The 12020-nt window shown below is 52.0% G+C and overlaps 2 pseudogenes; both read right to left on the reverse strand.

Moving 5' to 3' along the window:
- Positions 1-1266: 1266 nt before the first annotated feature.
- Positions 1267-3151, reverse strand: LOC120648818 (annotated as a pseudogene).
- Positions 3152-5414: 2263 nt separating this feature from the next.
- On the reverse strand, positions 5415-6139 carry LOC120648159 (annotated as a pseudogene).
- Positions 6140-12020: the final 5881 nt, after the last annotated feature.

Consider the following 12020-nt stretch of genomic DNA (forward strand, 5'->3'; position numbering starts at 1 on the left):
AATCTAATGAGCCTACTTAATTCATGGTTTGCAACAGTGATGCTACAGTAATCATCCGCTAATTATTGATTAAACATAAATTAATTAGCATCATTAGATTCGTCTCGCGATTTACAACCCATCTATGAAATTTTTTTTGCAAATAAACTTCATTTAGTACTTCAAATGACCAATATTTCTTTGCAAATTTTTTTTGCAAAATGAACTAAACAGACCCTTATTCCCTCGGTTGTAAATCAAAATTTTCCCAGATCAAAAAATTTAACATCGACCAAATTTACAAAAAGTTGCGACCGCATGTATATAGTATCAAATGGGTGCACTGTCTAACTGTTAATTTAATAAAACTGATTAATATTGTAGATGTTGATGGTTTTGCTATAAACATGATCAAATTTAGATTCACTGTCTAACTATTAATTTAATAAAAACTGATTAATATTGTGGATGTTGATGGTTTTGCTATAAACATGATCAAATTTAGATTGGGTTCACTGAAGGCAAATTGAAGTGAACTCTGACTTGAGCCGGAGAAAATAAATAATGTGAGATATGCCAGATTTGTGGCCACAGGATAGTTTACATGGCACAAATATGTACGCTATAAGGGATGAGGCATGTCTCATACCTTAAAATCATGTAAAGTACTCGTATGAGAGTATGACTAGTCGATACAGAAGAAAACTACTCGGATAGAGTCCGGGGAGATTTTCTAGGCTCGTATCATACTAGTTTTCCATGTAACACTATCCCCCAAAATAAATAAGGGCGGGGAGGAACCCCCTTAAAATCATCTACAATGTCAGTCAAAACAAACCACCATATATAATGTAGAGTATTACGCAATATACGGCCCGAACCTGTCTAAACTCTATGTTGCTTGCACTATCATATTCCTGATCTCGGCGATTTTCTACCAACAATCCACTACCTTAGAGTATACCAAGTTAAATTTGGCTGTAAAACACTAATAAAGTAGGCTAGGATAGTTATTTTGATTTTTCTAAATATGAGCTTGGTGACAAATTGAGTTTGTGAATGTTTTTATGAACCTTTTTTGTGCACCTGATAATTTCTCTTCAGCAACATGTCTTGTTTTCAACGTGGCTTCAAATTCTTAATAAACCATGGATTGCTATTCTTTTAATTGGGTGTCAGGATGTCGATGGCTAAATTTCCAATTCAGAAGGAAGAATTCCATTAATAATAAAATTCAAGCAAACTAAATCATGTCAAGCATACAGTATATACTAAGATCGAGGGAGATGGCATCTTTTTACAACGATCACTAGAATATAATAATGGAGGTATTTTACAGTTTAAAAAGAGTCTCTTGTGAACCAGCACGCTATATGATAAAACTATACATGTGTGTGTGACAAACCAAAACCAATCACATATTCAAAATGCACAAGATGTATGTACAGAATGGGAACCAACTCAATCATGAACACTAAGAAGATTCTGATCCATGGGGAACATATGGAGTAGCTTCCAACAAGAGATCAGTTCTGCGCCGCGCCGTGATCCCATATGATTCATCCATATCAACCTCGCTGGGGTTTGCTCCGCCGGGCAACTTCCAATCGAAGTGGTAGAGGAGACTTGCAAGTCCTATCTCAATGTTAGCCAACCCAAACATCACACCAGGGCACATCCTTCGACCGGCGCCGGCAGGAAGGAACCTAAAATCTGCGCCACTGAAATCGACCGTTTCTTCATCCTCGAACCTTTCAGGTTTGAACTCATCTGCATCGGCCCATAGCGTTCCGTCTCTACCAAGCGCCCACACATTGACAAACACCGTGGTGCCCGCAGGTATGTCAAAGCCCAAGACCTTAACCGATTCGCCACAAAACCTTGGGAGAATTAGTGGCGCGGGAGGGTGTAACCTGAGCGTCTCCTTGATCACCATCTGCAGGTAGGGGAGCCGCCCTTGGATGTCCGCCTCGGCAAGCCTTGTTTTGCCTTGGAGAACTCGCCGGACTTCAGATTGTGCTCGCTCCATGGCGCGCGTGCTCCTAACGAGCTCTGACATGGCCCAGATGATCGTCGTTGCCGTGGTCTCCGAGCCGGCAGAGAAGACATCCTGACGAAATAGAAATGTGCCATGACCATGATCAATTGATCATGGATCCAAATTAGAGGTGAGTGACAAGCGACTACTTACGAACAAGACCCCGCTGAGAACTTCTGTTGTGAGGGTGATCCCCAAGCCACCATCTTTCTGGAACCGGAGCAGCATGTCAAGAATGTCCTCCCGACGGCTGTTTCCGGCGCCGTCATCAGTGGCGGCGCCGGCGACACCCACCCCCCTGCTCTCATGGTACTCGATGATGGCGTGCGTGATGCGGTGGAGCCTGTCGTGCACCTCCCTCGCGGCGCGCAGGGAGCCGGCGCCGAGCGTCCGGGCGAGCCACGACGCCGGGAAGAGGTCGATGAGGTTGAACCCGGCCATGAGCTCGAGCGCCGCTTCCAGCTCCGGGATGTACTCGTCCCTCATCGGGCACCTGTCGCCGACGGCGCACCTCATCAGGATGTCGTTCGTCAGGACCTTGACCCTCTCGCTGACGTTCACGGCGGCCGGCGACGCCGCCGCGACGGCCCGGACCAGGCTCGCCGCCTCTTCCTCCCGGATGGGGCGGAAGGAGAGCACGGGCTTGGGGCCCAGCAGCTCCGTGACGCAGAGCCGCCGGAGCTCCTTCCAGTGGCGGCTGCGGCAGGGCGCGAAGGCGATGTCCCGGCCGCCGTAGGTGAAGATGCCCATGGTCGCGTAGAGCGGCCGGTTGGCGAGGATGGCGTCGTGGGTCTTCAAGACCTCCCTCGCCGCCTCGGGGGAGGAGACCACCACCGTGGGGACGTGCCCCAGGCGGAGGAGCATGACGGGGCCGTACCTCTGCGCCAGCCTGCGCATGGCGTGGTGCGGCAGTGCATGTTCCCGATGACCGGCAGCGGCCATGGCCCGGGAGGCAGGTTCAGGCCAGCGGCGTGGCTGCTAAACAAGGATCTCAGCTTGAGGAGCACGGTGACGACGAGGATGCAGAGCGAGGTGTACAACACAGCGGGCGGCGAGAGTGTGATTCCTGCCATGAGAGCGTCACCTTGGTGACTGAGCACGACGATGAAAAACAAGTGCAGACAGAATGCTGGTTCTTAGGTGAACATTGATCCAAATGCGTGCCTTATATAGAGTACAATGGATGCGTGTTGATTGGTCGATTTGGTTCCAGGTATATATATCAATATGAACAGGCAGGTAGACATGTCAGTTTGTCTTCGAAAAAAGAAGGACATGTCAAAGCACGAGGATTTAAATTAAGCAGGAGATAATTAATATTCCTAGGCCAGTGGAGCATACGAAATGCAGATTAATACTAAAACTTCGTACTGACACTTCGCCTGATTGATTCTGCTTACAGTGATGAAGATTTTTTTAGATTACACAGTATAACTCAAACACGCACAACGCACGCACACTCACCCCTATGAACACATGTATGAAAGCACAACACTGTTCACGAGGAGTCAAATCCAGAATTTGAGGTGCTGCTGAGGCTCTTGTAACCACTAGACAATAGATCATTTCGCCAATGGTGAAGAATTCAAGTGCAACCCCCTCCCCACACACACACCCTACCCCCCCTAAAAAATTATTTGTCGTAGCCTGCTGGAAAATGGCTCTGAAAGGACAAAACAAACTTCAGATGGCAACAGCATCTACTAGACTAGCATTGTTTGTTCTTGTTGGCGGTTGCTTGCAAGGATTACTTGTAAGTTGAACGTTCTTTGAAAAAAAACTCGGAGCATTGGCAGCATATATTAATAAGAAGAACGAGTTACATGCGACCTGCAAACATTCAATCCCTCGTGTAGTGCCAGTCTGCCAGACCTAATGCTAGCTAATGCAACATATTTGACATTTTTCGAGAATTCTCAAGAGCTGTTTCCACCTGGAGTGGTGTGGCATTATTAACTACGAGCATGTCCCTCTCATTGAGGCCACAACAGATGGCACACTAGGGTGACAAAATGACAGCTTCCGAGCAATTATTTGGCGCAATCAACGCCGTCAAATGAAGATAACTTTTTTATTTCTAACGAGAAGAGAAGATAAATGAATAAACAATACAACTCCAAGGTCAAAGCCCAGATGAGCATCATATCATTTTGGTATATATGCAATGTTGATGGTCGAGTTGTACCTCTTAAGAAAAATTCCTATCGTAATAACTAAATAAAGCATTCTCTTTCGAAGGGACACCCAAGATCAGTCGACATCATGCTGTGTTTGTTCAATGATCGCGATGGCCTTGATTGAATTTCCTCCGCCACGATAGAAGTGGCACCGGAAACGAAAAAGGTTCTTGGAAAATGTAGATGAAAAAAAAAGTAAGGGGAACATGTCAAAAGGATCATTACTAAGATGAAATTAGCAGGTGTTTCTTTCTTAGCGGGGCTTTGTAAAAAGTTAATGAAAAAAGTTTAAATTACTCCTCTGAACTATAGCCAAAGTTTGGATAACTGATTCATTTTACACACCCCCACCCCCAACTATGCACTTTGGTTTAAATTGCCTCCTAATATAATTTATTTATTTTCTCCATGCATAGGTGGAGTCTTAAGCTGAAATTTTATAAGGTGATATTACACATCATAACATATCTTAGAAAAATACATCATAATTTTTATCATTATTCTGATAGGTTAGGATATTTAATAATAAATTAATCATTAAAGTTCAAAATTATATGAAAAATAACGATAAAAAGTCTATAACAATTTTTTAATTATGCATTGTGATGTCCACTATTATCCTGCAAAATTTAAAATTAAACTTCAACTTCTATATGGAGAAATAAAAATATAAATTATGTTATGGGGTAAAATAGAATAAATTATATAGTTTATGGGGGTAAATTAAACCAAGTTATAGTTTAGGGGGTTAACCAAACTTTGGCTATAGTTCAGGGGAGTAATTTAGACTTTTAAAAAGTTAATTGACTTGTTAATTAATTAGTTTAAAGTTCATTGATAACTCTGTTTTTGGGTCGCACGGAACTAATTTAAGAAAGGTTTCATTATTGATCTCTTGATAATTTAAGGAACTTATGTTGATGAGCAAAAGTTGCAATTGCAAAAAAAAAAGATGAAGAAAGAAAAAAGGTCTGATTTTTTTCAATAATTCACATCATATAAACATATTCTTTTTAAATGAACAATTCAAAAAACACACTTGAAGATTCATGACCATACTCAAAGGTTGAAAATTGAACTTTTGCGATTGTTCGAGGGTGTAAATCGGATTTTTTTTCCAATAGTAAAACATGACCATACTCAAAGTTTCTGGGACAAGCCAACCACACTTCCACAATATACAAAGTGATAGTCAAACCAATTGGATCAACCTTGTATACTTAATCTAAGGGAACAAATGGGGTTGCTTCTAACTAGAGATCAGCTCTTCAATGCGCTATTATACCATAAGACTCGGTCATATCCAATTCGAAAGAGGCTACTCCATTGGGTAGCTTCCAATCAAAGTGAGGTTTGCAAGTGCAAACTCTATACTAGCCACCCCAAACATCAGACAAGGTCACATCCTCCGATCAGCGCCTCCGGGAAGGAACCTAAAGTCTGCGCCGTTGAAATCATCAACCGTGCCATCCTCAAACCTCTCAGTCTCTCAGGCCTAAACTCCTTTGCATTGCTCCAATTTTTCTCATCCCTACCAATTGCCCATACGTTCACAAACATGGTGGTTTGCGCAGGTATATCATAGCCCATGATTACACAGTTCGGATCATGAGAATCAATGGCATAGAAGGGTGCAAGTGTCTCCTTGATCACCATCCGCAGGTAGTGGAGTCTCCCTTCAGTGTCCTCTTTAACCTTAGCTTTGCCGCCAAGAAGTTCCCGAATCTCAGACTGTGCTTGCTCCATGGCTCATGGGTTCCTCGTAAGCTCAGACATGGCCCATGTTATTGTTGTCCGTCCCGTGGTCTCGGATCACGTCGCCCACGATGGAATGGATCCTCCCTTGCAGGGACCGGCCGCCGAGCACCCTCACCAGCCGCGACGTCGGGAACAGGTTGATGAGATTGAACTCGACGAGGAGCCTGAGCGCCTGCGCCTTCTCCATCTCCTAGAGGTACGCCTCCAGCTGCGGGCACCTGGCGTCGACGACGGCCCTGATGATGATGTCGTTCAGTAGCAGATGCCCTTGCCGTCGTAGATGAAGATGTTAGTTAAGCCTTGCGTTGTAGATAGACTTGCATGTTTCCTTTTCTGTTATGCATGCGCACGAGCACCGTATTCTGTGGTCGCCGTGCGTGTAGAGGTCGTGGCCGAGAATAGCTCGCCACGAACCTGGGCTCTCAGCTGTGAGCGGCGTCATGGGCGTGGGGATGGAGCGCCGAAATCACGCGACGTGCGGCAAATGGCCGAGCGCTTTGCCTTGTAATCTTTGCTTTATATTCAGTAAAGAACAACAGAAAACGCTGCCAGTTCAAGCAGCACCAAACTATTGTGTCCAAGTGATAGCGTGTGTTTCTTGCTGTGAGACCTCGTCCTCCGGCGAGCTTGCGACCTCGAAACCGGCGTACATCGCCGGGCTCAGGTCCAACAAGTGGCATCAGAGCCGGGCGGCAGGTCCTAGCGCGCCGCGATGTCGTCCCCGCCGTCGAACAAGATCGGCACGTCGGGCGGCAACAAGACGCCACCGCGATCGCCAAAGGGGAAGACTCCGCAGCGCACGCCGTCGCCGAGTCGCTCTCCACCGCACCGCTCGCGTACACGCGACGCACGACGTCCGCGCACTCGAGGCTCGCGCCGTCCACGGGAAGTCATCGTCGAGGTCGAGCGGGTCATCCGCGAGACCGGCGGCTCCCGCGACTGGCCGCAGTTGACGAAGACCAACTACAACGAGTGGTCGCTGCTGATGAAAGTGAAGCTCCAAGCCCGCCATCTGTGGGATGTCGTTGAGCACGGTGACGGCGACTTCCACGACGACCGCACCGCGTTGGAGGCCATCTGCAGCGCGGTGCCCCCAGAACTGGTTTCCTCCCTCGCCACGAAGGAGACGGCGCACGACGCCTGGAAAGCCATCAAGACGCTCCACATCGGCGACGACCGGGTGCGGAAGGCGACAGCGCAGAACCTCCGCACCGAGTACGAGGCGATCTCGCTCCGTGATGACGAGGCGATTGAAGACTTCGCGCTGCGACTCACCGGCATCGTCCAACGCTTGGCAACCCTTGGCGATCCAGAGCCGGATGCCAAGGTCGTCGCGAAGTACCTGCGCGTCGTACGTCCAAGGTACAAACAACTTGTCATCTCCATTGAAACTCTCCTGGACATCTCTGCACTGTTCATCGAAGAGATCATCGTACGGCTCAAGGCAGCGGACGATGTTGATCCAACACCGCCCCAAGCAGCCAGCGGCAAGTTGCTGCTCACGGAGGAGCAGTGGCTGGAGAGGTACAAGAAGCAGGACTCCGGGCGCGGAGGGTCGAGCTCCGGCACTCGGGGCAAGCGGCGCGGCAAGCCGCGCAGCCGCGGCGGCGGCAGCAACTCTGACAGTGCCGGCTCGAGCTCAGGTCGGGCCGGGTCAGGTGACACCTGCAAGCGTTGCGGCAAGAAAGGCCACTGGGCCAAAGATTGCCGTGGCAAACTCAAGGTGGAGGAGTAGGCCCATGTGGCCCAAGACGACGAGCCCACCCTGATGTACGCCTTCGGGGTCGTGGAGGAAGATGCATCGTCAACTCTGTCTCCTCTCCAAGCGTCGCCGTACATCCGCAACTGCAACATCATTGACGACGATGCTCTGCCGCGCCAGCTCGAGGTCGTGGAGGCGAAGGTGTTCGCCGCCTTCGACGCCGCCGAGGATCGGGACCCAAAGCGCTGGGTCCTGGATACCGGGGCGACGAACCACATGACGGGATCCCGCGGCACCTTCTCCGACCTCGACATCGGCATCGTCGGCACGGTACGCTTCGGCGACAGCTCAGTCGTCAAGATCGAGGGCCGCGGCACCGTTCTATTCGCCTGCAAGAATGGAGAACATCGCACCCTCGCCAACACCTACTTCATCCCACGGCTCACCACCAACATTATAAGCGTCGGCCAGCTCGATGAGGTGGGGTTCCAGGTGCTCGTGGAGGAGGGAGTGATGCGGATCCGCGACGAGGAGCGCCGCCTGCTCGCCAAAATCCACCGGATCCCAAGCCGGCTCTACATACTCGACGCCGAGATTGCGCGGCCGGTGTGCTTTGCCGCGCACGCCAAGGAGGATGCGTGGCTCTGGCACGCCCGTTTTGGGCACGTCAACTTCGGCGTGCTGAGGAAGATGGGTCGAGAGGAGCTTGTCCGCAGCATGCCCCTGCTCGACCAGCCCGAGCAGCTCTGCGACGCTTGCCTTGCGGGCAAGCACTGGTGCACGCCGTTCCCACAGCGCGCCCTGGCACGTTCCATGGACGTGCTCCAGTTACTCCACGGTGACCTCTGCGGCCCCATCACGCCACCGACTCCGAGCAGTAATCGGTACTTCCTGCTCCTGGTCGATGATCACTCGCGATACATGTGGATCGCGTTGCTCCCCAGCAAGGATGGCGCGGCCGCGGCGATCAAGCGCATCCAGGCCGCGGCGGAACGGAAGGCCGGCAAACCAGTGCGCGCACTGCGTACTGACCGTGGAGGCGAGTTCCTTGCAGGCGACTTCGAGCAGTTCTGCATCGACCTCGGCGTACACCGTCAGCTCTCGGCGCCCTACTCACCGCAGCAAAACGGCGTCGTCGAGCGGCGCAATCAATCTGTGGTGGGAACTGCCCGGTGTATGCTGAAGGCGAAGTAGCTCCCGGGCGAGTTCTGGGGTGAGGCAGTCACGACGGCCATCTATCTCCTTAACCGGTCCTCTTCCAAGAGCATAGGAGGCAAGACCCCCTACGAGCTCTGGACAGGGAGCACGCCAGGAGTCCAGCACCTGTGCACGTTTGGCTGCATCGCGCACATGAAGCTGACGACTCCGAACCTGAAGAAGCTCGATGACAGGAGTAGGCGCACCATCTTCGTCGGCTACGAGGCGGGCTCCAAGGCGTACCATCTGTTCGATCCATCGACCCGGCGCATCCACATCAGCCGCGACGTCGTCTTCGATGAGGCCGCCCAGTGGTCCTGGACAGGAGAGCTCGGCGATGCCGCTGAGGACTTCCACATCCAGGAGGCCACCGCCGGACTACCTCAGGTGGTCACTATGACCACCTCGTCGACGCCAGCGGCTGCCGATGCATCCAGCTCGACGTCGGCCGCATCGACTCCCTCGCCACGGTCACCGCACCACGACGTCGCGCCGCCGACACCAAGCACCCCAGCACAAGCTGCTGGGCAAGAGCTGGAGTTCGCCACGCCCCCCAACATCGATGAAGCTGATCTGGATGCAGACCATGACGATGCACCACTCCGATTCCACAAGATCGACAACGTGCTTGGACCGGCGACGCCGAAGGGACAAGCACATCACGAGACGTCGGAGCAGCTACTGATGGCCAGCGACACAGAGCCGTCCATGTTCGTCGAGGCACAGAAGCATGAATGCTGGCGTCACACCATGCTCGATGAGATGACGGCGATCGAGGCGAACGGCACCTGGGAGCTCGTCGACCCTCCCCCGCGGACACAGGCCATTGGGCTCAAATGGGTCTTCAAGGCGAAGAAGGACGCAGCCGGGATCATCACCAAGTATAAAGCCCGGCTAGTCGCGAAGGGCTATGTGCAGCGCCAAGGTGTCGACTTCGACGAAGTGTTCGCTCCAGTGGCGCGCCTGGAGTCTGTGCGGCTACTCCTTGCGCACGCCGCGAACGAGGGCTGGGTTGTCCATCATATGGATGTCAAATCGGCCTTCCTCAATGGCGAGCTGCAGGAAGAGATCTTCGTCGAGCAGCCGCCGGGCTTCGTCCTCAAGGAGCAAGAGGGCAAGGTGCTGCACCTCGTCAAGGCGTTGTACGTGCTTCGTCAAGCCCCGCGCGCGTGGTATGCGAAGCTGGACGGCTCCCTGCTCAGCCTCGGCTTCCGGCATAGCAACTCCGAGCATGCGGTATACCTGCGCGGCGAGGGCGCACGACGACTCGTCGTGGGCGTGTACGTCGACGATCTAGTGATCACCGGTGGCTGCACGGGCGACATCGACGAGTTCAAGTCGCAGATGAAGGCCACGTTCCAGATGAGTGATCTGGGGTTGCTCCACTACTATCTTGGTCTGGAGGTAACCCAGCTCGACAGCGGCATCACTTTGGGACAAAGTGCATACGCGGCGAAGATCCTAGAGAACGCCGGGCTGACTGGGTGCAATCCCAGTTTTATCCCCATGGAGCCACGCCTCAAGCTGAGCAAGGAGAGCAGTGCGCCCGCTGTCGACGCAACAGCGTACAGGAGCATTGTTGGCTCCCTGCGCTACCTGGTGAATACCAGGCCAGACCTGGCCTACTCGGTGGGCTACGTGAGCCGCTTCATGGAGAAGCCGACCACCGAGCACCTGGCAGCTGTGAAGAGGGTGCTGCGGTACATCGCCGGCACTCTGGACTACGGCTGCTTCTACACGAGGAAGGAGAAGGATGCGCACCTCGTCGGTTTCAACGACAGTGATCTTGCCGGGGACATCGACACACGCAAGAGCACCACTGGCGTCATCTACTTCCTCGGCAAGAACGTCATCACCTGGCAGTCACAGAAGCAAAAGGTCGTCGCTCTGTCCTCATGTGAGGCAGAATACATTGCTGGAACTGCTGCTGCCTGCCAGGGTGTGTGGCTGGCACGTCTCCTAGCTGAGCTGAAGGGCAAGGAGGAAGGCGCGGTGAAGATCAACATCGACAATCAGTCCGCTGTTCAACTCAGTAAGAACCCTGTCTTCCACGATCGCAGCAAACATATAGATACAAGATTTCATTTTATTCGTGAGAGCATGGAAGAAGGAAGGGTGTGCGTTGCCTCCATTGGCACCACTGAGCAACTGGCGGGCATCATGACGAAGGCTCTGGCACGCGAACATTTCTGTGATCTGCGCGCCAGGCTCGGCCTCGTCAATCTCAAGCAGATACGCAAGGCTTAGGAGGAGATTTGTTAGTTAAGCCTTGCATTGTAGATAGACTTGCATGTTTCCTTTTCTGTTATGCATGCGCACGAGCACTGTATTCTGTGGTCGCCGTGCGCGTAGAGGTCGTGGCCGAGAATAGCTCGCCACGAACCTGGGCTCTCAGCTGTGATCGGCGTCGTGGGCGTGGGGATGGACGCGCCGAAATCACGCGACGTGCGGCAAATGGCCGAGCGCTTTGCCTTGTAATCTTTGCTTTATATTCAGTAAAGAACAACAGAAAACGCTGCCAGTTCAAGCAGCACCAAACTATTGTGTCCAAGTGATAACGTGTGTTTCTTGCTGTGAGACCTCGTCCTCCGGCGAGCTTGCGACCTCGACGCCGGCGTACATCGCCGGGCTCAGGTCCAACAGAAGATGTCCATGGCCATGTAGAGCGGCCGGTCGGCGAGGATGGCATCGTGGGTCTTCAAGACCTCCCTTCCCGCCTCGGGGGAGGAGACCACCATCGTGCGGACATGGAGCATGATGGGGCCGTACCTCTGCGCCAGCCTACGCATGGCGTGGTGCGGCAGGGCGCCCAGAAGGCAGTGCATGTTCCTGATGACTGGCAGTGGCCATGGCCCGGGAGGCAGGTTCAGGCCGGCATCGCGGCGCCCGGATCGGAGGAGGCTTCTTTGAGTTTGAGGAGCATGGCGATGACGATGAGGGCGCAGAGCAAGGTTTAGCACCCGACTGTTGCTGTCTTTGCCATGGCTGGCAAGGTACTGGTTGATGTCTACGGAGGTTTTGCAGCAGAAACGCAGAGCGGCGACAGTGAAGATGGCTATATATGGAGATGGGGTTAGTAAGCATCCAAATGTAAGCAACCCATAGATTTGGAAGCAATAAAGAATCTAAATGGTAATGAGATATTGAGATGTACATGAATTGGTCGGTG

The sequence above is a fragment of the Panicum virgatum genome, chromosome 9K (genome assembly GCF_016808335.1).
Source record: "Panicum virgatum strain AP13 chromosome 9K, P.virgatum_v5, whole genome shotgun sequence".
Lineage (NCBI taxonomy): Eukaryota > Viridiplantae > Streptophyta > Magnoliopsida > Poales > Poaceae > Panicum > Panicum virgatum.